Raw genomic sequence first — 25,264 nt, forward strand, 5'->3', positions numbered from 1 at the left:
TATGTCCTGACCAGGAATCCAACCCAGGGCATCTACATGCTGAGCTGATGCTCTACCACTGAGCCAACCAGGCAGGGCGATCAGATTACTACTAGTCTTATAGTATTTAAGGATATGCTACTTGGAACTGACAAGCAAAAAGTGGGAATAAACATCAGCACAGTCGGGACAAATAGGGATAATTATACCTTATTCATTCAGTTTTATTTACTGCTATTTCATTTGAAGGGGCACATCAAATAATTCAAATGCATAGAATCACTGTAAAGATAAATATAGATCAAAGGGATCTGAGCACAGGAGTCTGACATTGTTAGCTCATATGCTCAGGAGAACTCACCAGAGTTGGGCATTATCAGAATCAAGCTCAAGAGTCTCGAGCCTAACTTCTGGGAAAGTGTCTGCAAAATACCAGGTGAGAGGCCTTGCCACCTCCCCCCCACCTTCATGCTGGCCTAGGAGACAAGCATGTGGCTCCAAGTCTTAGTAAAGCCTTCTTACTTACCAAGGAGCTGGCAGCTTCGAATGGGATATATACACTGTAGGGGTGGTAAGAAGGCAGGCTCCAACTTTATCCTCAAGCTGGACACAGAAACGATCCTATCTGAAGGTCATGGCTCCATAGTAGCTCTATAGACAATCAGGCCTGGCACTGTCTTTCCTAGGCTACAGGAGAAACCGAATTTTATAGTGAGTTCTGACATCTGTATTGTCCTAAGAAAGCAGGAACTGATTTTATTTTGGTCACCAAAATGGTAAAATGGGTCTAGGTAAAATACTTTTGGACATTCAGTTTATTAGAGGAAGGGATTTGCATTGCTCAGATAACGAGGTGGCATTGAATTTCTATTAGAAAGTAATCTGTTAATATAAAACAAACAATACCTATAGGGTTTCCAAGAAAAGGGGCAAACCTTCACAGTAGCAAGACATTTACTTCCAAATGTTAATATAATGAAACCAATATAATTACGTTTTGTGTAGGTACAGACAAATGAGAAATACCTTCTGGGGGGCTTTTTTATGGCAAAATTTGAATTTTTCTAAAAAAAGGTCTTGTTAGCTTTGTTTTACTATCCCAGTATAACCATATCAAAAGATAATTAAAGCATTAGAGAATTCTAATTCTTATGAATATTAGGAATTTATTTTGTTTTACTGAACAATGAATCATTGAATGAAAAGGAGAAGAATGAAAAAACTACTTTTAATAAAACCTTTATAAGACTCTCTTTTTCTTCCCTAAACATTAGGTGTTACATTTAGTAATTAGCATTTTACTTATGCAGCTTGTCTCGTGCAAAGTTCTTATGTGTTACTGAAGCCTGTTTTTACTGGATTTCACCAGTTAATTCTTTAAATGGATCAGCAAAATGGATCATACCCCTTTGCTGCTATTTAATAAAATAGATTTCAACTTACAACATACTATGTAGTAATTTGAAGATTATGATAAAGTTTCCAAGTCAGGCAGATGCTGAAAATAGATAATAATGAAGAAAAAAAAGGGTGGATTATTGTTTTTTTTTTATTAATGCAAATCTCCACCTTAGTTTATAATATGTCTCTGTGTTATGATTTGTGAAAGTAGGGGGAAGATGATTATCATCAAATCCTAGTAAAATACGTGTGTGTTAAATCCATTCATTTCTTTATCACCTATAGTCTTTACTGATGGTGCTTGCTCAGCTCATCCTGGATTATATACTCAGTCTAGCTGCATTTCTGCCTTGGTAAGGTGTTTATTATGGATTAAAAATGATAGTAATAATAATCTTAAATTTAGAAAGTTGTAATGAGGCCCTGGTAAGGTCTGTTTTAAAAATAGAACTTAAATAAAATTGAGTAGAATTAATTGCTTTTAGAATGCTTTTTTCTTTTTTTTTTTTACTTAATTTAAACTGCTTCTTTCCAAAAATTTTACAGCAAGCCTACCTAAGTTGCCCGTAGTAACAATGGCATCTAAAACCAGAATACTTTCTCTGTCTTTTCATTCCCTTTTAAGTTTTGAACTATTGTATGATTCCCTGTAAGTCACAATAGATTTCATTATCTTGTATAACCTATATTTTCAATATTTTGGGATTATTTCTTTAGGCCAGATCTTCCTGCTTCCTGTAAGTACAGAAAAGAGACTGCACATTTTCCCCAAATTATCTGTGGCATTTATGTCTTATTCTGGTATCTTCATTAGTTAATTCATTCATTCATTCATTCAGGAAGTCAGCTCTGACATTTCAACTTTTGGTAGTTCTGAGGTTTTGAAATTTCTTTGTGTAAAAAACAGCAGAGATTAAAAAGAGCCCTGTAAAAATTGCACAGGGTATTAATATATCATAATTTATGTAGCAACATTTTTTTTGTTTTGAAGTTCATGCTATTTCCACAATAGGATGTGTGACAGATTTAGGGTACTGTGAATTGGATGCTCATCCTATGCCAGGAATCCCGCACACTGAGAGCTGGGGATTCGGAAGAGAAGGTGGATGTCGCGCACAGTGAGTTGTAGCCCCTTCTGTTGATCCAGGGTGGAGATATTGGAAGCTTTCATCTTTCCAGAAACACATCTCTTTTGACCTCGCTAAGATTTTACTCCCCTTTGTCAAGACTTCTTTGGCATGAATTATGACTTGAGTTTCTGCAACTCACACTTTGAGAGAAAGGATGGAGGGACTGTGCTCTGAAATCAGAAGTTTTACGGATGGTGCTTTGATTTCACTATTGCCACATACCTTAGTTGCAGAAAGACATTTTCTTTAGCTCTTCCCCCAATTCTCTACGCTGCCTTTCCTGGGCAACCTTTTTTATATACGCACCCATTCATCATGTCATGTAGGAAATAAAACTTCCTTGATTTTATTTGTGACTGCAATTCATAACTGACTTTTGAGTGAAGTAGGATTGCTGCTTTGATTTTCATGGTTATTTAATTTGCCTTACTCTTTCATTCAACAAAGACATACATGTTTCTGTTGAATGGTCTATGCCACTTTACCTACAGAATTTTAAAACTTTCTATGGGGGGATGACTATACTTGGAATGAATCAGGAAAGTTGTTTTATCTTTGAGGAAAAGAATACTGTACCTAAAGTTTTTGTTCTGCTCATCTCCTTTACCCAGAAATGAATTGTGTCTTGATTTTCTGATTCTTCTAGTTAAACATTCTTAGGAGTCATATTACCCCAGATTTATAGATGTGAATTTTGTCAGTCCAAGACAATTTGTTGGCCATATGAGAATATTGTCATTTATTCCTACCATCTTCTCTGTACACATCTGGATTCTAAACTGTTTAGTGGTCCAGTGTTGTTTCTGGACCATTGGACATAAATTTTATACTTATTACATTAATATATAAGATTTGAGAAAAGTCCTTGATGGTTTTGTTCTGACCATACCCTTAATAGTTCTTGTCACTTAACTTGTGTTAATATTTATTTGTGGAATGAATGAGGTCTTCCAGGCAGTTGAATCTCAGCTTTATGTAGGGGTCTTCCCTGGCTCACTACTTATCTCACAGTGTCTAAGCTGCTGGATATACATTCCATGGACATAGCTCTAAACCCATGAAATGCAACCCTGATTCTGCCAGCCTTAGACCTATGAAGAACAAAAGGAATTCATACAGGAAATCATTTCTCCTCCCTGTTATATACATACTAGGATCATTCTTTTTGTTTGTTTGTTTTGTTTTTGTTTTTCTTGTTTTTTTTAGAGAGGCAGAGAGTCAGAGAGAGGAACAGATAGGAACAGAGAGAGATGAGAAGCATCAATCATTAGTTTTTCATTGCGCATTGCGACACCTTAATTGTTCATTGATTGCTTTCTCATACGTGCCTTGACCATGGGCCTTCAGCAGACCGAGTAACCCCTTGCTTGAGCCAGAGACCTTGGGTCCAAGCTGGTGAGCTTTGCTCAAACCAGATGAGCCCGTGCTCAAACTGGCGGCCTCGGAGTCTCGAACCTGGGTCCTCCGCATCCCAGTCCAATGCTCTATCCACTGTGCCACCACCTGGTCAGACCTAGGATTCATTCTTACAGAGTCCATTACACATTTTAAGCCAAAAATAGTAAGTTATTCTTAGGCTGGATAGAAATAAATACCTTAAAATATAGGAAAATTTTCTATTTTTTCTCAGAATGATTGGAAAAGAAAGACTTTCTAAAGCATGTAATTTTTAAAATAGAAGAATGCATTATTTTAAGACATTCTTTATGATACAGCATCCACTACTGGACAGTTGAGACAAGATATGAAAGGCAAGTGCCAGAAAGGCAGTATGATACAAGATGATTGCAACACACTAATAAGGTAATATTTTCTTTCTCTTCAGTGAATTGTATTTTCAGTTGATAACTCAGCAGCTTGATTTTATTTACTAGAAATGTTTCAATACAACTATTCCACAGCAATTTGGGAGTATTTTTCATTAATTTATTATATGGCATGCTGACTAGAGAGTTTCTGGAATAAGACAAATTTGAAATTATTCTGTATGTCAATCAATGTTGAAAATAAAAATATGAAATATTTATTGCTTAATAATATATGTGGATAGGAGTTATGCACTTCATTAATTAACACATTAAGTACCTTTGTTATGCAATGCAATTATGTCACAATATTTTAAGATATTTTAAAGTTAAGTCTTTACTGTGAAAATAAACCTGTTTTAAGCAGCAGAGACATGGATCTATGGAACAGACAGACAGCTGTCAGAGGGGAGGAGATTGAGACACTAGATTATAGAAGGTGAAGGGACTAAGCAAACACACACTCACACACGTAATATGAAACGTGTAGGCACAGTTAACAGTGTGGTGATAGCCAAAGGGAAAAGGGGACGGAGGGTGGGTGGCAGTGGGCAGAGTGGTGGAGAAGGGGCATGAAAGAGACTCGGCAATGGGCACATGGTACAACGTGCCGATGATGGTTTATGGAGTTGTGCACCTGAACCGGTACCCCAATAAATTAAACTATAATAAATAAATAAATACTAAACCTATTTTACTTTTTTGATAAAAACTTTTCTAAAATATACAGTAAAATTCTAAAGTATGCCTGAATTTCTAATAAGCATTCCATAAATTATTCAATAAAGTTTTATCCCTTTCAAATTGTATTATATTATTAAAAGGTTATATACTTATTATAATAATGACCATTGCTTCAATCCTATTGAAATTATTATTATTTTATATTTGTACTTTGCTTTGGGCCAAGATTGTAAATGATAGTGTATGTGGTTCATAAGGTTGAATTTTATTTGATTTTGAGACATAGACTAGAAATTACTATTTTGGTTAAGACTCTGATATAAGCTTGATTATTATTTTTTACTTTGTTTTTCTCATAAAAGTAGAGTGTAGAATGTATACTACATGTCCTTGTCTATGAAGCTGTTTGCTCTTCTGTAAGATTCATTATGAAGTTAGGGGTAAGGTAGACTCTCTATATTTTTACAACAAAATAAAAATTATCACCCTGATTGTATTTTATACTTTATTTTAACATACTTTAATATATATTTTTTTGAAATGAGTTAAGCCTTCAATGCCCAGTATGAGTCAACTGACTAATAAAATAAGAATAACTTACTTGATGAAAATCTCATCATGTTTTATAGATGTTATTGTTAGAATACAATAAACTCAGTTTGCAGTTTTTTAAGTACTGATATACCTTGAACTCTCTTTTTTGTCTTTATTGATAGATACTTGTGTGTAGTTATTAACTTACAATCTGAACAGAAAGAATAAGCTTAATTTACAGTAGCTTTTATTTGATTCAATAAAAAGATCAGGCATTCATCAGCAATAAGGTTGGAAGTTTAGGGAGCAAGTCAGCATATTTTAGCCAATTAAATGTTGCATTAAGAAAAATGGGTTTTCTTAATAGAAGAGAGTTACATCTGAATCAACAGAAAAGCTGTAACTATGATCTGAATCTATAATTGAAACTAGGTTGGATTCTAATTCTAAACTAATTTTAAATAGTATTTCATATACATATTATCATCAAGTGAGTGGGAATTATATTATTTTCATTGGGAGGAATGTTGTCATCGTTAGTTATTTTCTACAATATGATTTTTACAAATGAATTCATCATAAATGATTTGTATAAAATGTGTTGAAATTTATAAATTGGACATTTTTAAAACAAAAACATGGGACTAATATAGTTATTGGTGTGGTTTGTTTTCTGAAAAGGGTATTAAAATTTTGATCACATTTCAGATTTAAGAAAAAGAAGCAAATAAGAAAGAAGAGAAAAGTATCAAAACTCATAGAAAAATTTGAGAACATTTTTCTGTTATCCATGACCAATCTTATGGTCCAAATTTGAAATTAAATTATTTAAAGCCAGTAGTTAAATTTAGCACAAGAGATGATTATGATAAAAATAAGATATAGATAGAAACAAAATTAGAATACCAGGAAATATGGTCCAAAATTCCAAATGTAGAAAGATGATTCATGATAGTTTAAGGAGAAATTGTTTTATTTGAAAGCAATAATTTGTTCATGTAAAACCGCTTATAGTAATAATGTTACTTTCAGAGCAGTGCTAATCTTTCGGAGTTAGATAACAGTATAACAACTTGTAACACAGGGATAGAAGGGGTTAAAAGTTGGACACCTAACCAATGGTGGCATAAGTCACTGTGACCTACCTAGAAAAACAAGAGAAAATAAAAATGTATTCAGTGTCACAAAAGTCAGATGTGGACATTTTTACTGATGCAAAGAGAAAGGATAATTCCTGGCTAATTCTAAGGTTATGTCATGTAGAATCTCTGGACGGCTTAGAAGCAGAAATCAGATAAAAGTGTCCTCTGAATTAATTCTAATACAATGAAAAACAAGAATAAATATTTACTAGTGGTTTCTGGTGAAGTGAATAAATTTTGAAGAGTGAGACTACTTAGACTATTCATGAATATGTATATCCATATTATCAATAATGTATAATTAATTGACTAGTTAGTATATTTTTAATAAAAATGTTTATCTAAAATATTATATATTGTCAAAATTTCTGGAAACGGATTTGCTGGACAGTGGAGTGGAACTGTCCCCTGGAAGGATTTCATAAACCTAGTTACATGAGGAAATTAATGAAAAATATCAAGGCTGAATACATTGCTGTGACACCTTAGAATAACTATGGCTTAAATGTTTAAATATTTTTGCTGATTTTGACTATCAGCCCTATCTGCTAAGAAGGATAAGTAAGTAAAATTATTTTTTTAAAACTCATTATAACAATTCTTATTGCTTTGACTGTGCAGTCAGACACAACCAAACGACATTTATTTATTTATTTATTTATTTATTTATTTATTTATTTATTTATTTTATCCTAAAGTTCACAATGTGGTGTTCTAAACTTTTGTGTATGATTGTTAAACCATAGATTTTATTTCAAATTTTTTAATTCAACTGGAAGATTGTTTTAACCATGACAATATGTGGGTATAAATGCACAAACATGTCAACATTAGTTTGTTAGATTTATCTGTAAAAGTATCTTCTACATATCACCCTGTTAAATTTAATTTTCTAAATATAAAAAAGAAAAAGATATTTTTTAGAAATTCTTCTCAATTTTGACTTAACTATGTTAAAGGTTCTAATCACTTTTAAAATTTATAGCCCTATAATAAGTTATTATTATCATTGTTACTACTGCTTTTGAGACCCAGTGTTGGTGAGACAACAGACATAATAAGGATATATATATAGATATATTTTTCTACTTTGAAAATGCTTGTTTACTTCTTTGCAGAATTAAATACAGTGAAAGTAATTTTCATGTGATCATAATCTTGTTTCAGATAATAATATTGTCTTTTGTGAAATAATGAAGTCCCTTTACAAGATGAATAATATGAAAGGAAAATAAAAGCTTCTTTCTGTTTTGTGTGTTGAGGAAGTATATTTTTAATCTTTAGAATTACAGCTATTGTTAAATGCAATGGAGTAGACTTTCTACTCCAATTCTGTAATAAAAGTGTGAAACAATAATATTTTAAAACTCAAATATTAGCTGAAATTTAGTCACTTTGTCTTAAAGTATTTTTATAATACTCAAACATTATTCCATTCTATGTTATGAAAAAGTAAAATCCAAATTTGCTAATGTTGTTAAATAGTACTCCAGGTTAAGCACTTCCCCTCTTTCTTTTTTTTATTACAACCTTGCACATTATAGTTACAACAGAGACTTTACTGCCATCGAGTCTATTGCAGAATTCCATTTGTTACACTTTATGTACATTCTCTCTTTTGTACTACGGCAAAAAAAAATTTAGTATGCTTAGATCATTTTAAAGTTCCCTTAAACATACTCATGAGTACAATGCTATCAATAAAATCATTAGTAAAGGCACTATTTTTTTTTGAAACACCCATGTTTCTACAAATTTCCCTGGGGATATTTTTCATTGTTAATTTCCAGTTAGTTTAATACAACTATCATTGCAAAAAAGTACAGTCACAGTCCAATAAGAAATCATCTGTGAGCCTGACCAGGTGGTGGCGAAGTGGATAGAGCATCGGACTGGGATGCGGAAGGACCCAGGTTCAAGACCCTGAGGTCGCCAGCTTGAGTGTGGGCTCGTCTGGTTTGAGCAAAGCTCACCAGGTTGGACCCAAGGTTGCTGGCTCGAGCAAGGGGTTACTCGGTCTGCTGAAGGCCCACGGTCAAGGCACATATGAGAAAGCAATGAATGAACAACTAAGATGTCACCACAAAAAACTGATGATTGATGCTTCTCATCTCTCTCCTTTCCTGTCTGTCTGTCCCTGTCTATCCCTCACTCTGACTCTCTCTCTGTCTCTGTAAAAAAAAAATCATCTGTGAAATAATATATACTGTTTAGATATTTGCAAAATACTAGACTTCCATCTATATGAAAATGTTGAGTATGTTCCTCTGACTGTAGTTTTCATACTCAATGATGATAAAATCTTTTAATTTATACATATATATATATATATATATATATATTATGATAGAGACAGAGAGATAGAAAGGGAGAGGGATAGATAGGAACAGACAGGCAGGAAGGAAAAAAGATGAGAAGCATCAATTCTTCATTGAGTCACCTTAGTTCTTCATTGATTACTTTCTCATATGTGCCTTGACCAGGGGACTACAGCAGAGCGAGTGACCCCTTGCTCAAATTATCGACCTTGGGCTTCACGCCAGCGACCTTTGGGCTCAAACCAGCAACCATGGGGTCATGTCTATGATCCCACACTCAAGCCAGCGACCTTGTGCTCAAGCTGGTGAGCTTGTGCTCAAGCTGAATGAGCCCGCACTCAAACTGGTGACCTCGAGATTTCGAACCTGGGTCCTCTGCATCCCAGTTCTATACTCTATCCACTGTTCCGCCCCCTGGTCAGGCTAACATACCTATTTTAAAAGGATAAAGTATCTTTAAAGCTTCATTTATTGTTCATTAAACCCTTGAAGACATTTTGGATGCAATTTAATGAGTGTAGTTTAATATCCAGAAAAAAATAACATGGTATTTATTATTAATACCATAGAAAATTTACTAAATTCTTATATTTAAACTATTTTATAACAAATTACTCATGTTTTTTAAAGAAAATTAATTGAAAGGTCTTTGGAAAATAACCCAACAGGTATTTGGTTTAATGTGTTGTTTTGTGTTACTTTTGCAAAAGTAAGTACCTGTTGTCTTGGAAATTAAAAAAAATTTTAATTTAATTTTAAAATAGACTTGCTGCTACTGTTTCTAAGAAGCATCAGGCTTTGTGCATTTTATGGCCAATTGGTGGACTCAACCTTGTAAACCATAAGTTTTTTTATGTTCATATTCATGATATTTTCTATTACTTTCCATTTTTTTTATAGCAATGATTTTTTTCAACATGAGCTTGCATAAGTAGTCACCTGTGGTTTTCTCTTAAAGTGAATTTTGTTATTTTTGTTTTGACCATTTACTTCTTAATATGTCTGGAATTTATCTTTATATATAATTTTAATGGGATGCATTTGTTTTTTTCTCTTGAATTTATTAACATTTGTCTCCAAGCAATTAAGTAAATACTTTATTCTTTCACTACTCTTTGGAATGATTTTATTATAACTTACATACTAATAAAACTTACCCCTTCCTTTAATGTAAGTATAGCATATTGATTTTTCAATTTTTTTGTACTATCTGATGTATCAAAAACATTTTCCTTGCCTTACTTCTATTATTAATGGAAATCCTTTTGGTATTTATCATATAAAATTGTAAGCTTTGGGTTTGTTGTATCATGTTAAAGAAACATCCTTGTGTTTTTCCTGTGCTAATCAAATGATTCTTTTGGTAAAAATAAACAGATATTTTTTCTTTTGTCTTATTGACATTGAATTTCACTATTAATTAATAAGATTTCCTAATATTAAACTGTCTTTGCACTCTTGACCATGGAGTATTGTTTAATGTGAGGAATATGAATAAATAAGACTATAATATGAATAAAGGTAATCTTTGATTTTTCTGTTTTAGAATATAAAGATTTAGATGAAACCAGAAAGCTAATAATTTATTTATTTTTTAGAAAGCTAATGATTTAGATATATAATTACCATGTTTTGCTTTGTATAGTAAAAATCGTGTATTTTTCAAACAATACATTGAGTTATTTCCACAATGAATTATATTGTACATATTTTTAAAAAGACTGTCATTCTCAGAGATAAGAATTAAGGGGCAATATGAAATAAGAAAAATTTATTAAAATAATTTGTGGACCATTTATCATAGAAGACTGCTTTTGCCTTTACACACATGGCTGAATATTTTAAAATCCAATTTTGTATCTGTAGACTTACATTTTGATATAGCAAGAGAACCCTTTTTAAGTATTTTTATGAATGTTTTTTATTAGTTATACCCAATAGTATTTATGAGAAATCTAGGTTCAAGTAAATACAGAGAAGACAATCTGTGGTTACTTATTAAGCCATATAAATTCAGAACAAAATGAAGCATTATGAATATTCTTTGTTGAAAATAATAAGCCAATCACTTTCAAAGGCTCTTCACAGATCAGAATGAAGACAATTGGATTTATGGAATATTTCAATAAAAATTTGTGAGTATAGTTTAATATCCAGAAAAATTGAATTCATTTGGATGAAAAAATTGTTATAAAAGTATACAAGTTTCAGGTACAAAATTCTACAGTACATCATCTGTCTGTTGCACTGTGCGCTCACCACCCCAATCAAGTCTCCCTCCATCACCATCTGTCTCCTCTACCCTCCTCCCCCTCCCTCCATGCCTTTTCCTTCCTGCAATCCCCACACTGTTGTCTCTGTGTCTATAAGTTTTTGTCTTTGTTTAATCCATTCACCTTTTCACCCAGTTCCCCAGCCCCCAGCCCCTCTGACAGCTGTCAGTCTATTCTCCATCTCTATGAATCTGCTTTTATTTTATTTGTTAGCAGATGCCATGCAATAAGTGAGGTCATATGACACTTGTTTTCTCTGACTGGCTTATTTCACACAGCGTAGTAATCTCCAGGTCCATTTCATGAGGAAAGAGCAATGGCTACCAACAACAGTCCTGGTCTCGCTAAATTGTATCTTCTCCTTTGTTTTTTAGTAGCTGCTTTAGAATAGAAATGTAAAAAAACAAATATATTTCATTTCTTATTTCAATCCTCTGTCGTTAAAAAAAAATCTGACCTTTGAAAACAATGTTGAAATAATTTTATATTGTTTTTGCTATAGACTGAGAACAAATGAGAGTTTTCTCAGATTTCTTGACATGTATGACACCTCTTTAAAATTATTTTTAAGAAGTGTATATATATATATATATATATCCCTTAAATTTATTTATTTATTTTTTTTACAGAGTCAGAGAGAGGGATAGACAGACAGAAACAGAGAGAGATGAGAAGCATCAATCATTAGTTTTTCATTGTGACACCTTAGTTGTTCATTGATTGCTTTCTCATATGTGCCTTGACCGCTGGCCTTCAGCAGACCAAGTAACTCCTTGCTCGAGCCAGCAACCTTGGGTCCAACCTGGTGAGTTTTTTGCTCAAGCCAGATGAGCCCGCACTCAAGTGGGCGACCTCGGGGTCTTGAACCTGGGTCTTCCGCATCCCAGTCCAACGCTCTGTGCACTGTGCCACTGCCTGGTCAGGCTATCCCTCAAAAATTTATAATTGTGAACAGGTAGGGGTCAAAGGTTAGTATTTAACCCTTCCATAAATCAATTGTATAGGCACTATTATAATTGCCCTTATTCAGATAGTAAACAGATAATTTATTTCATTTTATTTATGTGGTTTTTGAGGCACAGATATTTTAAATAAGTTGTCCTCAGTTGGTAAGAGACAGTGCTATCATTCAAGTGCCAAGGGATCTCACCTCGGATCATGTATGGTTAACCCCACATTGGTACTCTATTTCTAACAACATGTTCCCAGAATATTATGGTGCAATGAGATTTATGAGATTCTAATAATGATTATTAAATTGGGAAAAGTCATTGTAAATATTTCTTGGGGAGAATAGGAGAAAAATATTTTACTGTTAACAAATAATAAACCTGCTTTGGTCTCCATTGTTCTCTATAGTGAACTTGAGCTGTAATAGAATTCCCAGTAGATTATAACTCAAAGAAACTTATGCCTTTTTTTTAAAGCATTCATCATAAAATGAATGTGAGAGACAGTGAGATATGTCTAGACTAATAACTTATAGTTGAGTATAAAAAGGTAAGATTTAGATTTAAGATTCAGGGACAGATTGGGAATTATTTCTTCCATGGCTTGCCAAAGGCTGTTAGATTGTCTCAGAGGACAGACGGAAAGAAAAACTGCTTTCCCTATTCCCAGCAGCATCAGGACCAGCATCAGTACTGTCACGAGGAAACTTCAGATTGCACTTTTATGTGGGAGGAGGTCAGGCTAGTATTATGAAAATTTTTTATTTCTATTTTAATAATTCTTTTTTGAAAGTACTTCCTTACAGGTTTGTTACAACTAGGATTATTAATAACACATTTAAAACATATTTACAAAGTAAATACTAGTAATTAAAGAAGGCTATATTTACATACTTATGTTAATACAATTGTATTGAACACGTTACTTTGTCAAAATCTTCCCACTAATTATCTTATTTAATCTTCACCACTATCCTTATTTTTAAAAGTAGGAAAGGGAAGCCAAAAACATTAATAGAACTATTGTAAGAAGATCCATCTCAAACCTAGTCCTGCCTAATCTCAAATCTGGTTAATTACAGATATTTACAACAGTGTCATTAAACTTTTGCTGATCTCTATGGGTCATTATGTAGCTCACATTAATACACACTGCATAAAAGCTGCAACATTTTACATTCTCATCATGAGTGTACAGGATTCTAATTTCTTTGCACACTTGCCAACACTTGTTATCTCTTGTCTTTTTGCTGATAGCCATTTTAACAGGTGTGATGTGATACCTCATTGTGGTTTTGATTTGCACTTCCCTGCTGATTACTGATGTTGACACCTTTCATGTACCTGCTGGCTATTTGTATGTCTTTCTTAGGAAAAAAAAATATTTATTTTATTTCCCCACTTTTTATTGGTTTGCTTATTTCTTTGCTGTAGAATTGGTGTGTATGAGTTCTTTGTATAATTTGAATATTAACTCATCAGATATATCATTTGAAAATATTTTCTCCCATTCTGTAGGTTGTCTTTCATTTTGTTGATGGTTTCTTTTGCTGTGTAGAAGTTTTTAAGTTTGATGTAGTCTCATTTGTTTATTTTTGGTCTTATTGTCTTTGTTTTCTGCATCATAATCAAAAGTCTTAGCCAAAACCCATGTAAGAAACTTACCCTATGACTATTTTGTTCTAGGAGTTTTACAGTTTCAGGTATTAAATGTAAATTCTTATTCCATTTTGTGTGTGGTGTAAGATGCGGACTTACTTTTATTATTTTACATGTGTCTGTCCAATTTTCTCAGCACCATTGAAGAGACCATCCTTTCGCCATTGTATGCTCTTTATTTTATTATGCCAATATTATGCTCTTAATACTACAGATGTGTACTATCGTTTGAAATTAGGAAGTATGGTGCCTCTAGTTTTGTTCTTCTGTCTCAAGATTTATTTGGCTATGTAAAATCTTCTGTGGTTCCATGCAGATTTTAGGATTTTTTTTTATTTCTGTGAAAAATGCTATTAGAATATTGAATTTGTATATTGCTTTGGTTAGTATGAACATTTTATCAATATTAATTCTTCCAATCATGAACATAGAATATCTTTCCATTTATTTTTGTCTTTTTCAATTTTTCAATCAATATACTTTTCAGTGTATAGCACTTTTGCCTCCTTAAGTATATTTCTAATTATTTCACATATTTTAATGCAATTGTAAGTGGAATTGTTTTCTTGATTTATCATTCAGATAGTTTATTATTAGTTTATATTGGTTTTATATCCTAAAACTTGACTGAATTTGTTTGTTAGTTCCAACAGTTTTTTTAATAGGAGTGGAGGATTTTAATAAACATGTGGATAGGATAACCTGGTCTCTGGACATCAGGAATCTTCTTTAACTAGTCATTCCTGTAGTTTTCTAATGGACTGGTGAAACAAAATAGCCTTGTTGGCAAAAATGAAGGTTATCTGTGGGATTAGTGATATGAACTTGTACTTACAAAAACTGACTTGTCTATAGCCAATACTGAGTGTTCATTTGCCAGCATTAAAAATGAACACTGTGTTATTATATCGTTAAAAATGTGTCAAAAGAATGGTTCTCATTTAAGTATTCTTACCACAATAAAGCAACATTAAAAATAAACACCGCTGGCCTGACCTGTGGTGGTACAGTGAAAAAAGTGTCGACCTGGAATGCTGAGGTCGCTGGTTCAAAACCCTGCACTTGTCTGGTCAAGGCACATATGGGAGTTAATGCTTCCTGCTCCTACCCCCTTTCTCTCTCTCTCACTCTCTCTCCTCTCTAAAATGAATAAATTTTTAAAAATAAGTAAAAAAAGAATACTTAGTTTAAAAAAATAAAAATAAATAATATAAAATAAGAAATAAACACTGCCTAGCAGAAAATCAAAGTTCTTACCTATCTTCCTGAGGCTTGGTGAACTTTAGTCCTTTCAGGACAATATTTAACTATGAAAGAACTGGAAATGTCTTTCTTAAATAGAAAGTATATAGAGCTTAAACATAATTAAACCTTTTATCACACAGCAAAGTCTACAGCATATGAACTGAGTTCTTAAGAAAGTGGTATTTAGGAACTAAATTTATTATATAATGAGAATATTATAAATTTCCTTTTAGAAAATCAGGAGAGAAGATATTAAGTTAAAGAAGAAAGATCATAAAGGGAAAAGAATGGCTATCTTACATCCAGGTAGTAAACGAAAGAAAAAGAAGACAAAGGAGACAAGTAGAGACGTGCACATTAAGTGCAGAATGAGTAGTTTCATCAGTTTTAACATCAGCTCAGATGAGCAGCATTGATTTTGGTTCTAACATGTGGCCTTGAGTCCTAAGACTTGAGACACTAGACCAAACTGGTAATTTAAAATTTATGGGCAGAATTTTACTTGTAAGACATCACTAATTCAATTTCTTTAATATATTATTAATTTTAATGGGGTGATATTGATAAATCAGGGTACATATGTTCAGAGAAAACATCCCCAGGTTATTTTGACATGAATATGTTGCATACCCATTACCCAAAGTCAAATTGTCTTCCGTCACCTTCTATCTGGTTTTCCTTGTGCCCCTCCCTCCCCCCTTTGCCCCCCTCCCCCATAACCACCACCCTCTTCTCCATGTCTCTGAGTCTCATTCTTATATCCCACCTATGTATGAAATCATCTAGTTCTTAGTTTTATCTGATTTACTTATTCCATTCAGAATAATGTTATCATGGTCCATCCATGTTGTTGTAAATGATCCGATGTCATCATTTCTTATGGCTGAGTACTATTCCATAGTATATATGTACCAAACCCTTTTAATCCACTCGTCCACTGATGCACACTTGGGTTGTTTCCAGATCTTCGCTATTGTGAGCAATGCTGCCATAAACATGGGGGTGCATTTCTCCTTTTGAAACACTGCTATGGTGTTCTTTGGGTATATTCCTAAAAGTGGGATAGCTGCGTCAAAAGGCAGTTCAATTTTTAAATTTTTGAGAAATCTCCATACTGTTTTCTATAGTAGTTGCACCAGTCTGCATTCCCACTAGCAGTGCAGGAGGGTTCCCTTTTCTCCACATCCTCTCCAGCACTTATTCTGTGTTGTTTTGTTGATGAGCGCCATTCTGACTGGTGTGAGGTGATATCTCATTGTGGTTTTAATTTGCATTTCTCTAATGATTAGTGATGTTGAGCATTTTTTATATGCCTATTGGCTATCTGTATGACCTTTTTGGAGAAGTGTCTATTCATTTCTTTTACCCATTTTTTGATTGGATTGTTTGTCTTCCTGGTGTTGAGTTTTACACGTTCTTTATAAATTTTAGTTATTAACCCCTTATCAGACATATTGTCAAATATGCTCTCCCATTGTGTAGTCTGTCTCTTTATTCTGTTCTTATTGATTTTAGCTGTGTAAAGTTTTTTAGTTTGATATAGTCCCATTTGTTTATCCTGTCATTTTTGGAAGATTATATGTTTCAAGGAATTTGTCCATTTCATCTAGGTTGTCTAATTTTTTGGCATACAGTTTTTCATAGTATTTTCTTACAGTATTTTGTATTTCTGTTATGTCAGTTGTTATATCTCCACTCTCATTTTTAATTTTATTTGACTCCTCTCTCTTTTTTTCTTGGTGAGTCTGGTTAACGGTTCATTGACCTTGTTTACCTTTTCAAACAACCAGCTCTTGGTTTCATTGATCCTCTGTATTGTTTCTTTAGCCTTTATGTCATTTATTTCTGCTCTGATTTTTATTATTTCCTTCCTTCTAAAACCTCTGGGCTTTACTTGCCTTTCTTTTTCCAGTTCTTTTAGATGCAGGGTCAAGTTGTTTATTGGAGCTTTTTCTAGCTTCTTAAGGTATGCCTGAAATGCTATGAACTTCCCTCTCAGGACTGCTTTTGCTGTGTTCCATAAATTTTGAGTTGATGTATGCTCATTATCATTTGTTTCTAGGAATTTTTTTATTTCTTTATTGATCTCATTCTTAACTCATTCATTATTTAGTAACATGCTATTTAGTTTCCAAGTGTTTGAGTATTTTTCACTTTTTCTGTTGTGGTTGATTTTTATTTTCATGCCATTGTGATCAGAGAAAATGCTTGATATGATTTCAATCTTCTTAAATTTGTTGAGACTGCTTTTGTGCCCTAACATGTGGTCTATCCTAGTGAATGTACCATGAGCACTTGAAAAGAATGTATATTCTGCTGCTTTAGGTTGAAAGGTTCTGAAGATATCTATTAAATCCAGTTGATCTAGTGTGTCCTTTAAGTTTGCTGTTTCTTTGTTAATTTTCTTTCTTGAGCATCTATCTAGTGATGTTAGTAGGGTATTGAAATCTCCTACTATTATAGTATTGCTATTGATCTCACCCTTTATGTTCCTTAAAGTCTGCTTTATATATTTAGATGCTCCTATATTAGGTGCGTAGATATTTATAATTGTTATATCTTCCTGTTGGATTGCTCCCTTTGTCATTATGTAGTGACCTTCTTTATCTCTTATTACAGTCTTTGTTTTACAGTCCATTATGTCTGATGTAAGCATTACTATCGCAGCTCTTTTTTCATTTCCATTTGCATGAAATATTTTTTCGCATCCTTTTACCTTCAGTCTACGTGCATCTTTTGTTTTAAGGTGTGTCTCTTGTAGACAGCATATGTATGGGTCCTGTTTTCTAATCCACACAGCTACCCTATGTCTTTTAATTGGATCATTAAATCCACTTACATTTAAGGTTATTATTGATATGTAGTTGTTTATTGCCATTTTATTCTTTAAAGCTGTATTCCTCTTTTGCTATATATTTTTTCTCCTTTGATCTGTTTACAGCAGGCCCCTTAACATTTCTTGCAGCACTGGTTTGGTTGTAGTGAATTCCTTGAGTTTTGTTTGTCTGAGAAGCTTTTTATTTCTCCTTGAATTTTAAATGATATCCTTGCTGGACAAAGTAGTCTTGGTTGTAGGCTCTTGTTCTGCATTACTTTGAATATTTCTTGCCATTCCCTTCTGGCCACAAGTATTTCTGTTGAGAAGTCAGATGTCATCCTTATGGGGGCTCCTGGGTAGGTGATAACCTTTTTTTCTCTTGCAGCTTTTAATATTTTCTCTTTATAACTTAGCTTTGGTATTTTAATTATGATGTGTCTTGGTGTAGATTTCTTTGGGCTTCTCTTTAATGGAGTTCTCTGTGTTTCTTGAACTTGTGAGACATTTTCCTGCATTAATTTAGGGAAGTTTTCCGCTATGATATGGTTGAACAAAGTCTCTATTCCTTGTTCTTTCTCTTCCTCTTCAGGAACCCCTATGATGTGGATGTTATTTCTCTTCATGTTGTCACAGAGCTCTCTAAGAATTTCCTCAGACTTTTTGAGTCTCTTTTCTTTTTTCTGCTCTGCTTCCATGCCTTCATTTATCTTGTCCTCTAACTTGCTGATTTGATCCTCAGCTTCATCCATCCTGCTTTTAATTTCTTCCATTGTGATCTTCATTTTGGATATTGTATTTGTCATTTCTGACTGATTCTTTTTTATTATTTCAATGCCCTTTTATATATTTGCTATGTCTTTATTTAGGTGTTCATAAGGACCATCTGTTGTTGTTCTAATATCTTAGAGCATCCTAACAATCACTATTTTAAACCTTGCATCCAGTAATTTGGTTATATCTGACTTATTCATGTCCTTTTCTGGGGATATCTCTTTATTCATTTGTGTTGCATTTTTCTGCCTTCCCATTTTGTCTGTGTGTAAGAAGGATGTGGCCACTGCAGTCCAATGGGTGTGGCCTCTCTGATCCCTAGGTGTGGTCTGTCTGCTGGCCCTCCATTCCCTCTGCCACTGCTGCCTTGGCACCACAGGCAGAGGTGGGCACCTTTGCTCAGCTGCAAGTCTCCACGTTTCCAGGTTTTCGCTCTGCCCCCGCAGAGGAGTCCGCTCGTGGATCTGCTGCAAGCCTGTGCTCTGTGGGCCAGGCAGGGCTTCACACCTGTGCTCAGTCGTGGATCTCCACCTGTTCTGGGCTTTCGCCCCAACCCTGCAGGAGGAGCCCACTCCGATCGACTGTAAATCTCGGCTCTGCGGGCCGGGTGGGAATGCATGCTTATGTTCAGTCACAGAACTCTGCCTGTTCTGGGCTTTCTTCCCTCCCCCGCAGTAGGAGACAGCTTGTGCATAGGGTGCAAGCTTTGGTTCTGCAGGCTGGGTGAGACAGCATGCCCCTGTGCCTTGTTTAGCGATGGGTCTTCGCCCGTTCTGGGACTCCTGCCTTTCCCCCACAGGTGGGGTTGCGGGTGGGCCCACAGCTGGGCCTGACCACTTTCGAGCTTCACTTCTGCCCCTGCCGGGCAAGACTGAACTCACACCCAGGCCTCAGTCGTGGCCAACCGGCTTCTGCCCTTGCCAATGGAACTGCACTTCTGCTTCCCACCACTGCCCGCCCTCCAGGGAGCCCTCAGCAGTTTGGGTGGGGGTGCTACAGCTCAGACCCCTAACACTCCATACTGTAGTCCTGAGATCTCCCTCCTTCTAAGCTACTCTGCTCTGAGTGCCACAGGAGAGCTTGTTTGGCTGGTGTCCTGCTTCCCTTTGCTGGTATTGCTGTTTCCAGGGGAAATAGTCACTTCACATTTGGGGATTGACTCAGCCCAGGGGTTAAGGTGGCTGTCCATCAAAGTATTATTATTCCCTGTGCCTCCTAGATTACACTCTCTTCCCACTGCTCTGGTCCTCTCCTCTCTCCCCATCCCCTGGAGCCCCGGGTGAGTGGTTGTGAAAGAGGTTTTCTGCTTGGTCCCTTTAAGAAATCCTGGGTCTGAGAAATCTGTCTCTTTCTCACAAACAGTATCCTGACTTGTTTTGCATGTAAATACTCTCCGTATGCCTCTTCTAGGCTCTGGGGCTGTAGGCTGGGGCTTTGTTCCTGGGGCTCAGGACCCTCCCCTCTCTGCTAAACTCACCTCCCGCCACATGAGTCTCTCCGGGCTGCCGTTTGCTCAGGGAGCTGCACAGCCCTCCGTGTTTCTGCTTTTCCTACCAGTCTCTATATGGCTTCATCAGTGTTCCTTGGTTAAAGAGTCCTCTTAATTTAGTCCAAAGTTGTTTTTTCCAGATGATGGTTCTTAAAATTCACGAATTCAATTTTTTTTTGAGTGGCTTAGTCTGAGCTCTGAAGTTTCATGAGAAAAAAAAGTAGCCCATTTTTGTCAAAAATAAACTGTACTAAATTAATAACTTAAAACTTACAATATGTTTACTGCCATAATTTGAAATTAGTAATCGGTTAAGTATATACAAAGAATTACTTATCAAATTTTTAAAGCTGCATATTTTCTTAAGTAAATAAAATAGCAACCCCCTCTCCTTTTTTGTATTAAATAAATGTTTTATTTAAAAACAGAGCTATTTAAATATACATGTGTTATATCCTCTAAGGAAAAATAACACTCTTTAAAGTCTTCTTATTTAAAATTTTGTGTAAATAAATATTCAATATTAAATCATAAATTTAGATTTTAGGGTTTATTTTTTGTTTTTTTAATTTTCTTTCTTTCTTTCTTTTTTGTATTTTTCTGAAGCTGGAAACGGGGAGGCAGTCAGAGAGACTCCCGCATGCGCCCGACTGCGATTCACCCAGCATGCCCACCATGGGCGATGCTTTGCCCATCCGGGGGGTTGCTCTGTTGTGACCAGAGCCACTCTAGTGCCTGAGGCAGAGGCCGTGGAGTCATCCCCAGTGCCCAGGCCATCTTTGCTCCAATGGAGCCTTGGCTGCAGGAGGGGAAGAGAGAGACAGAGAGGAAGGAGAGGGGGAAGGGTGGAGAAGCAGATGGGTGCTTCTCCTATGTGCCCTGGCCGGGAATCAAACCTGGGACTCCTGCATGCCAGGCTGACGCTCTACCACTGAGCCAACCGGCCAGGGCCTATTTTTGTTTTTAGTTTTTAGTTTTAATGATGTGAAAGATTTTGTTGTATTCAAAGGCTTCTCAGTAACTTCTTTGGTGGTTACCATGTTACTACAGCATGAGACTGAGTGACAAAATACTCCCATTTGTATTTTTCAAAGCCTTTTCATGAGTCTCTCATTTAAAAGTTACAGCCTTCCACTTCTATTTTGTTTCAGGGAGGAAGGCCATTCCAGAGTAAGGTCCACTCCGTCCACACTTTGCCTCTCTCCTACAACCTGAGGGGGAGGAGTTAGGGGAGAGAGGTACGGACTGAACTTTCTTGATAGTGTCACACTGAAGCAGACTGGATAAGAAGGGCCCGTTGTTCCTTTTAACTTCAAACTGATGGAAGTTTGAGCAAGAAACAATTAACCATGTTGTCACATTCAAAGAGAAGTATTTTAAAATGTGGCATTTACTATCGGGTTACAGGATGAGAATGACGGGCAAATTATTTTTCCTTTGCTACTTAAAACTTTTGTCTTGTCCAAATTTTTTTCAGAGTGCTTTATTCACTTTTAATCAGAAAAACATCCCTTGCTTGCCAATTGTTAGCAAGAGAAAAACAAAAGTAAATGGAATGTGAACATGGCAGGGCAGATCTAGGGGGTTGAAGACAAAATGGGAACCAAGGCTTGTTGTGTAAGAAGAAGGAAGAAACCGGGGCTTCCTGTGGATGGCCAGCTGTGAGCACGCTTCTTCATGGGTGCTGGTTCTGCTGTAGTGTGCGAGCCAGTGCCATGTCGGTTTTTATCCCACCTTAATTCTCACGATGTAGCTGTGGTGTTAGTGCATTTTACCACAACTTCTTTATGTTGTTTTTGTGTCAGCAACCCTTCTGTTATGCTTTTACTTTCTAAAAATTTAGGCAATACAACTGCATTGTAGCCTTTAGTGAATGGCTTCTCTTAAAAAATAGGAGGCTTATGGGGACATTTATATTCACTTTTATTACCCATCCTCTAACACAGCTCATTACCGTGTATTCTTCTCCATCTGAGCAGTAAGTTTTTCTCAGTGGATAGAACAGCCATACGCTGGCTGTGGTTTCACTTCCCAGGAAGCAGGGTTGATTTCAGTTTGTCCTCCATGCCATCAGCTGGTTCCATTTCATTAAATAACTGAGTTTGTCTTTGAAGATCAATATTTATTGACTTGTACTAACTGCCACCAATAAAGCAGTCTTTACCATGAAAACCAAGAGGTTCAAGTTCTGTTAGAAACTGTGCCCCTTGTTTAAATTTCCCAGAGACCATGTTTTGAAGTCTGCTACAGTTGGTACTGATTTTATGGGAAATAAATGTTTTTAGTTTTTTTTCCACTTTGAAGAGCTACATGAGACCCAGCCGGTGTGATAACACATATTCAGTTGCAGTGTTGTAATATACACTGATGCTCACATGGGTTTCCCTTGATATCTGCTTTGTACCTGCAAGTGAAATAGCGATTTGCAAGCAACTGCAGCATGGGCTCCAAGGCCACTAGATCAGTAGCCACTTGGTGTCCTCTTGTGCCCCTGGAGACACAAGAACTTCCTCCATGTTGGTCCCAGAAGCCTCCTCACTTGAATAGAGTTTCTGGACTCTTAATTTCTTTGTATACATTCACTGATGCAACTTCTTACTTACAAATAAAGCAATTCAGATAAATGGGAATAGATTTGAATAAGATTAATTAAGATTAAAAATTCAAGTTAATATTAAGTACAAATCTAAAACAGCATTAATGGAAAATCAGAACTAGACTTTAAATCCAGCTATTACTTCAAATCACTGGAATAACAGTGGTAACACCTTCATACCTTCAATTATTCAATGGAGCAGCAAACTTGATGGTGATGCACATCTTTAATTTAAAAATTAATGGACAAGAGCAAGTGTAGCCCTTCTGCAATGTGACTTCTCTTTTTGCTGACCAGAGAGAATATTCTTTCAGCTAGCAAAGACTATAAACAGCAAAATGTTCAGTATCACTGTTAGAGAAGAGACAGGTAGCACAAGAAAATTTTAAAAAAGGAAAAAGTGTCAAAAGAAGGAAAATTTTTGAAGGTATTAAGTGATACAGGGGTGTTGTGGACCGTAAATGGCAAAAAGCCTTTGTAGATTCGAGGCTTAGCAAAAGGCTAAGTTCTCCCCCCTCCAACTCCATATTGGCTCTGATGCTGAGTATTTGCACCCACTTCACTTGCTTGCTTAAGTTACTGGAAGCAATTTACATGCCCTTCCTCTCACTCTTTGTTTGTTCAGATGTTGGTTGATTTTGCTTTTGCATGCTGTTTATGCCTTGGGAGAGTTTCTGTTTTAGCCTCAGATGTGTAACTTTGTATCAAGGACTTCTTTGATTTGCATATGGCTGTATAATAAAGCAAACTGGGGCTACGGGGCACTCGGATATTGCCATCAGCACTGAAGAGGCCTCCCAATCCCATCCTTTTTTCTTGATAAGTCTTTTCTTAATTCCACACTGTTCTCACTCAAAACCCAGAATTAGGAGCCGTGCTGGTCTCCGGCACAGGGGAAGCAAGAAATTCTTTGGGAATGAGAACAGATAAGGGAAAGAAGGAAAACCCACTGGAATCATGCAGCAACATGGGAACGTTCAGTACAAGGCTGGCAGTAGTACCTGAGACTTCCCTGTGCTGCATTGAGGAACCAGCTAGAACAGCCAAATCGTGGCCTCAGCCAGGGACTGTTTAAAGCTGTTGTGTCAGTGCACATTTCATACCCAACTTGTGTTCAGAATACTTTATTTTGTAAAACATGAACATGTCCAATGGAACATTAAAGCATTAACCTCATAAATTGTTTGGTGGCTGAAGCAGTTAATTTCCTGTATAGTTAGCTCTTGTTCTCAAATTTATAAACAGAAAACAGATTATATTAGTGTTCATTTATATATTTCCTCAACTGTTCAGATTTTATACATAGTAGAGTCATTTAGTAAATATTTATTCAAATAACTTATTAACTTCATGAATAATATACATTGTGATCAAACACTTGAAGACTTATTTTCCTTGAGTAGAAAGAAATATTACTTTAATGGTTAGAGAATGTGTAGAAAAATGAATTTTAGTATATCTTTCTGACAGTATTTCCTGTGTAAAAAGATAAATGTAAATGGAATTATTCTCCTATTTCAATGTAATCATTGCCAGACAATGAAATAGGATACCCCTTACATTTCTCTCTGTGTCAAAAATAAGCTCTTAATACTCAAAAGTATAGGCAGTAAATAGTTTTAAGACTTTAGACAATTCACTTATCCCCCAGTTTCTCAGTATCTGGACATGAAAAATGGCTCAGTTCTACTTCAGAGAAGTTTGAGAAGATTACTTGAATAAGTTAATAACACTTACACAGGTGACTGCTATGTAGTTAGTATTATATGTCTTTGCTGTTATGAAAATGTTGGTTTATTCCAAATGATCTTGTCCTATTGTTGTGTCTTATTGTTAGATAATTACATCAAAGTTTAGCTACTCATTTCGCTTTTATAATAGCCTGAGCAGCATCCACTACATCAGAAGCCTTTTCCAAATTTACATCACATCTGGCTGAGATAGAAATAATGATATGGCTTGACCCTCAAAATTTGAGAACTAAGAATGAGCAGCATCTGTCTTCTCCATCTGTTTAACCAAGATTTCTTAATTATCTGTAAAAACATCTCTTGTCTGAATTACTCACTATTCAGCCTAATGAACTGTATTTTGTGACATACATTAGAACCTTGTGCATTCATTAAGCTTATCAACTCATGATATTTTTCCATAAGGATGAGGAAGGCTAAAAATTACCTTTATTTGATTCATATGCACTCTTATTTGATTAAAGCTATTATTTTGGGAGCTTTTTGTTGTATCGTTGTATCTATTATCTCCTATTTTTTTTTGTAAACACTTATTTTTCCAAAATCAACTCACTGTCACTAATTGTTCCCTCCAGTGATGCTTGTCTGCTGCTGATGTTCTGAACCAATTGATGTGGATGTTACAATGGTTCAGATTATACTGTCGTTTGCCCTTGAAGCTTCTTGGCTGTGCATCTTGTGTTTGATTGCTTCTTCACCTCTTCATGAAGCAACTGTTT

General features: G+C 35.3%; 1 protein-coding gene and 1 pseudogene across 2 annotated transcripts in view; one reads left to right on the plus strand and one right to left on the minus strand.

The window, feature by feature from the left end:
• MAGI2 (membrane associated guanylate kinase, WW and PDZ domain containing 2) overlaps nucleotides 1-25,264 on the plus strand; it is a 1,730,241-nt gene that overhangs the window by 81,860 nt on the left and 1,623,117 nt on the right. The window lies entirely within an intron of this gene.
• Nucleotides 21,941-23,890, minus strand: LOC136310627 (protein Abitram pseudogene; annotated as a pseudogene).

Source organism: Saccopteryx bilineata, chromosome 7, assembly GCF_036850765.1.
Source record: "Saccopteryx bilineata isolate mSacBil1 chromosome 7, mSacBil1_pri_phased_curated, whole genome shotgun sequence".
Taxonomy (NCBI): domain Eukaryota; kingdom Metazoa; phylum Chordata; class Mammalia; order Chiroptera; family Emballonuridae; genus Saccopteryx; species Saccopteryx bilineata.